This window comes from Prionailurus viverrinus, chromosome B2, assembly GCF_022837055.1.
Source record: "Prionailurus viverrinus isolate Anna chromosome B2, UM_Priviv_1.0, whole genome shotgun sequence".
In the NCBI taxonomy this organism is placed as follows: Eukaryota; Metazoa; Chordata; class Mammalia; order Carnivora; family Felidae; genus Prionailurus; species Prionailurus viverrinus.
This window is the reverse complement of record NC_062565.1, coordinates 9,107,130-9,113,129: the sequence shown is the minus strand read 5'-3', so window position 1 is coordinate 9,113,129 and position 6,000 is coordinate 9,107,130.

The following is a 6,000-nucleotide window of genomic DNA, read 5'->3' as shown; positions in this document are numbered from 1 at the left end:
ACCCATTCTCACTTTTTTTATTATTTTTTGTTTTTGGTGTTCAGCTTGGTTGCTTTCCATTATCTTATCTTCCAGACCACTAATCTGTTATTTTTCATCCTCTAATCTGATTTTTTTTATTCTCTTGATGTATTTTACATTCTACTTACTGTATTCTTTACCTCTGACTCGTTTCTTTTTATATTATCTATCTCTTTTTTGAAATTCTGAGTTTATCTACTCTTTTCTTTAGTCCAGTGAGTATTTTTACAATGGTTACTTCAAACTGTTTATCAGGTATATTTTTTTATATCTGTTATGCTTAGCTCTTTTTCTCTGATTTTTGCCTTGTTCTTTCATTTGGGACCTATTTTCTGTCTCCTCATTTTGTCTACTTCTCTCTGTTTTTCTCTTTGTATTAGGTATGTTATCAAAGTCTCCTGGTCTTCAAAGTAGTGGTCTGTTGAAAAAGGGGTCCTGTGGTGTCTTGTAGAGCAATCCCCCTGGGTCACTAGGACCAGACATCCAAAGGTGTTCTCTATGTGGGCTCTGTGCCCACTACTGTTGTGGCGTAGACACAATTGCCACGGGCATGGTGGTGGATGGGTCTGGCCTTCAGCCCAGCTGGCTGCTGTAACCCACCTCATATTCTATGGGCACATTGGCATGGTTTGCTCCTTGTTATAGTGTGAGGCCTGGATGCAGCCACCATGAGCTCACTGGTGGGTGGGCTGGCATTCAGCCTAGCTGTTTGCACTTAGTCTCTGTGACAGCTGCATGTACCCCACAGGGTAGGACTTCCTCCTTGCACAGCCTGCTAAGGCTCTGCTGCAGGAACTGAAGTCATGCCGTGTGGTGTTATCCCATCACCTCCTCAGTACAGGACTTGCTTTGGAGTGATGCTGATTTTGGTTGGAGCTACCTGCTTTGGCAGGATGACTAGCTGGGGTAGGAATTGCTTTGGAACGATGCCTGCCCCAGTGGCTAGCTTGGGTTGGGACAGTTCTGCAGGGAAATGCCAGAGTGGAGCACGCAGTGCCAAAAACTTAGATGGAGGGTGTTAGAATTGGCTTCTGCAAGCAACTGACTAAGCTGGGGGTGATGCAAGATAAATGACACCCACTAGCACTTTTGTTCCCAGAGAAATATGCAGACCCCCCACCCTTCCAGCACATGCCTTAAGATTAGTCAATAAATCTCCTTCACACATATGCCACATATTTTTCAAACTGCTGCTCTATGTTGTATCTCCCACTAAGTTATTTATGATGCTGCCTCTTGAAGGGTGCAGACTCAGTTTCGTATCACCTCCAGCTCTCCTGGAGTTAAGTCCTGCTGATTTCCAAAGTTCCCAAAATTAAGGCCCACTGATTTTCAAAGCCAGTGTTTTCCCAGTGAGGATCCCCACAGCCAGGGGTACTTCATGTGGATTCTCTTCCATGCTTGTGGTGTCCCTCCTGTTTATGGTTCATTGTGCTGAGGGTTTGGATCCCAATGGCATCTCCACTCCTCCTACCCTTTTTAATGTGCTCTTTTCTCTATGGAAGATCTGTTGGGCCAGTCTTCAGGTTGTTTTCAGAGTTGTTGCAGAGAATGTAACTGTTGCCTCAGGGTGTCCAGGTGAGCTCAGCATCCTCATATTCTGTCATCTTCTCCCTCTCCTGTCAATGTAATTTCTTACTGATAGTAATTTTAAAAGATAAAGTTGACGATAGACTTTTAAACATTTTAAAAAATTATATACCATGTCCAAGCCAACCCCCATCATGGCCTCACTGGTTTTCGTTCCTCGATGTACTCACGGGAGCAGAAGAGAAAGGTATGGAAGATTTTGATCACTTGGGGCATCCTCACACTGCAAAGTTAAATAAGAAAAAAAAAAATTCGAACTCTGTAGGAAGTATTAGATTTTTGTAAAAATAAGTGCCTATATAAGGAACTAGAAAACCTCTTAAACTGCAAAAGAAAAACTAGAAATACAATAAAGTGTTAACAGTTACTGAGATTAAGGATGCCTTATCCTCCTCATGAACTTAAAACTTTCTAAAAGGATTTTTTTTAACTGAAGCGACAATCCACGTCCAACAATTAGAAGGGGGTGTTTTTCAAAACTATGGCACATTATTTACAAAATAGAATGCAGCTATTAAAAAAAAAAACTTTTGGAAGATGGCGGCGTAGGAGGACGCTGGGCTCACCGTGCATCCTGCTGAGCACTTAGATTCCACCTACACCTGCCTAAATAACCCAGAAAACCACCAGAAGACCAGCAGAACAGAGTCTCTGGAGCCAAGCACAGAGGAGAGGCCCACGGAAGAGGGTAGGAAGGGCGGCGAGGTGGTGCCCGCTCCACGGACTGGCGGGAGGGAGCCGGGGCGGAGGGGCGGCCCACCGGCCAAGCAGAGCCTCCAAGTCTGGCTGGCAAAAGCGGAGGGGCCAGACGGAGTGTGTTCAGACACCAAGTGGGACTTGACATCTGGAAGGTTATAAGCTAACAGCTCTGCTCGGAGAATGGGAGGGCTGGAGGACAACGGGAGGGAGAGTCCTTGAGCCCCAGACGACAGAGCTCAGCTTGGCGGGGAACAAAGGCGCTCGCCACCACCATCTCCTTTGCGCATCCCATAGCCAAAATCCCAAAGGGAACCAGTTCCTGCCAGGGAACTTACTTGCACCGCACAAACACCCAACGCTGTGCTGTGGAACCATCCCTCCGCCTGGCTGCGGGTCTGACTCCCTCTCAGTGCTGCAGGGCCCCTCCAGAAGCGGATCACCAAGGATAAGCAAGCTTGAGCCTGCCCCTCCCACCCCCGTGCACCTGGCCAATCCACCCCAGCTAATACGCCAGATCCCCAGCGCCACAAGCCTGGCAGTGGGCAAGTAGCCCACAGGGGCCACGCCACCCCACAGTGAATCAAGCCCCTAGGAGAGGGGAAGAGAAGGTATACACCAGTCTGACTGTGGCCCCACGGTGGGCTGGGGGCAGACATCAGGTCTGAGGCCCCGCCCACCAATGCAAGCTATTGGAGACAGCACAGGGGATGTGCCCTGCAGTTCTATCCAAAATGACGAAACAGAAGAATTCCCCTCAAAAGAATCTCCAGGAAATAACAACAGCTAACGAACTGATCAAAAAGGATTTAAACAATATAGCAGAAAGTGAATTTAGAATAATAGTCATAAAATTAATCGCTGGGCTTGAAAACAGTATACAGGACAGAGAATCTATTACAGTGATCAAGGGACTAAGGAACTGTCAGGAGGAGCTAAAAAATGCTATAAATTAACTGCAAAATAAAATGGAGACGACCACGGCTCCGATTGAAGAGGCAGAGGAAAGAATAGGTGAACTAGAAGATAAAATTATGGAAAAAGAGGAAGCTGAGAAAGATAAAAAAAATCCAGGAGTATGAGGGGAAAATTAGAGAACTAAGTGATGCACTAAAGACAAATAATCTATGCATAATTGGTATCCCAGAGGAGGAAGAGAGAGAGAAAGGTGCTGAAGGTGTCCTTGAAGAAATAATAGCTGAGAACTTCCCTGATCTGGGGAAGGAAAAAGACACTGAAACCCAAGAGGCACAGAGAACTCCCTTCAGACGTAACTTGAATTGATCTTCTGCACGACATATCATAGTGAAACTGGCAAAATACAAGGATAAAGAGAAAATTCTGAAAGCAGCTAGGGATAAACGTGCTCTAACATATAAAGGGAGACCTATAAGGCTCGTGACTGATCCCTCTACTGAAACTTGGCAGGCCAGAAAGGAATGGCAGGATATCTTCCATGTGATGAACAGAAAAAATATGCAGCCGAGAATCCTTTATCCAGCAAGTCTGTCATTTAGAATAGAAGGAGAGATAAAGGTCTTCCCAAACAAAAACTGAAGGAATTCGTCACCACTAAACCAGCTCTACAAGAGATCCTAAGGGGGATCCTGTGAGACAAAGTACCAGAGACATCGCTACAAGCATGAAACCTACAGACATCACAATGACTCTAAACCCATATCTTTCTATATAACACTGATTGTAAATGGACTAAATGTGCCAACCAAAAGACATAGGGTATCAGAATGGATAAAAAAAAAAACAAGACCCATCTATTTGCTGTCTACAAGAGACTCATTTTAGACCTGAGGACACCTTCAGATTGAAAGTGAGGGGATGGATAACTATTTATCATTCTACTGGAAGTCAAAAGAAAGCTGGAGTAGCCATACTTATATCAGAGAAACTAGTTAAATTAAAGGCTGTAACAAGAGATGAAGAAGGGCATTATATAATAATTACAGAGTCTATCCATCAAGAAGCACTAACAATTATAAATGTCTATGTGCCGAATACAGGAGCCCCCAAATATATAAAACAATCGCAAACATAAGCAACCTTATTGATAAGAACGTGGTAATTGCAGGGGGCTTTAATACTCCACTTACAGAAATGGATAGATCATCTAGACACATGGTCAATAAAGAAACAAGGGCCCTGAATGATACATTGGATCAAATGGACTTGACAGATATATTTAGTACTCTGCATCCCAGAGCAACAGAATATACTTTCTTCTCGAGTTCACATGGAACATTCTCCAAGATAGATCACATACTGGGTCACAAAACAGCCCTTGATAAGTATACAAGAATTGAGATCATACCATGCATACTTTCAGACCACAATGCTATGAAGATTGAAATCAACCACAGGAAAAAGTCTTGAAAACCTCCAGAAGCATGGGGGTTAAAGAACACCCTACTAAACAATGAATGGGTCAACCTGGCAATTAGAGAAGAAATTTAAAAAATATATGGAAACAAACGGAAATGAAAATACAACAATCCAAATGCTTTGGGATGCAGTGAAGGCAGTCCTGAGAGGAAAATACATTGCAATCCAGGCCAATCTCAAGAAACAAGAAAAATCCCAAACACAAAATCTAACAACACACCTAAAGGAAATAGAAGCAGAACAGCAAAGGCAGCCTAAACCCAGCAGAAGAAGAGAAATAATAAAGATCAGAGCAGAAATAAAAAATACAGAATCTAAAAAAACTGTAGGGCAGATCAATGAAACCAAGAGTTGGTTTTTTGAAAAAATAAACAATATTGATAAACCTCTAGCCAGGCTTCTCAAAAAGAAAAGGGAGATGACCCAAGTAGATAAAATCATGAATGAAAATGGAATTATTACAACCAATCCCTCAGAGATACAAACAATTATCAGGGAATACTATGAAAAATTATATGCCAACAAACTGGACAACCTGGAAGAAATGGACAAATTCCTAAACCCACATGCTTCCAAAACTCAACCAGGAGGAAATATAAAGCTTGAACAGGCCCATAACCAGCAAAGAAATTGAATCAGTTATCCAAAATCTCCCAACAAATAAGAGTCCAGGACCAGATGGCTTCCCAGGGGAGTTCTACCAGACGTTTAAAGCAGAGATAATACCTATCTTTCTCAAGCTATTCCAAAAAATAGAAAGGAAAGGAAAACTTCCAGACTCATTCTATAAAGCCAGTATTACTTTGATTCCCAAACCACACAGAGACCCAGTAAAAAAAGAGAACTACAGGCTAATATCCCTGATGAATATGGATGCAAAAATTCTCAATAAGATACTAGCACATCGAATTCAACAGCATATAAAAAGAATTATTCACCATGATCAAGTGGGATTCATTCCTGGGATGCAGGGCTGGTTCAACATTCACAAATCAATCAACGTGATACATCACATTAATAAAAGAGAAGAACCATATGATCCTGTCAATCGATGCAGAAAAGGCATTTGACAAAATTCAGCAACGTTTCTTTTTTTTTTTAATTTTTTTAATGTTTATTTTTATTTTTGACAGAGATGGAGACAGAGCATGAGCAGGGGAGGAGCAGAGAGAGAGAGGGAGACACAGAATCGGAAGCAGGCTCCAGGCTCTGAGCTGTGGGCACAGAGCCCGACACGGGGCTCAAACTCACAGACTGTGAGATCATGACCTGAGCCGAAGTCAGACACTCAACCGA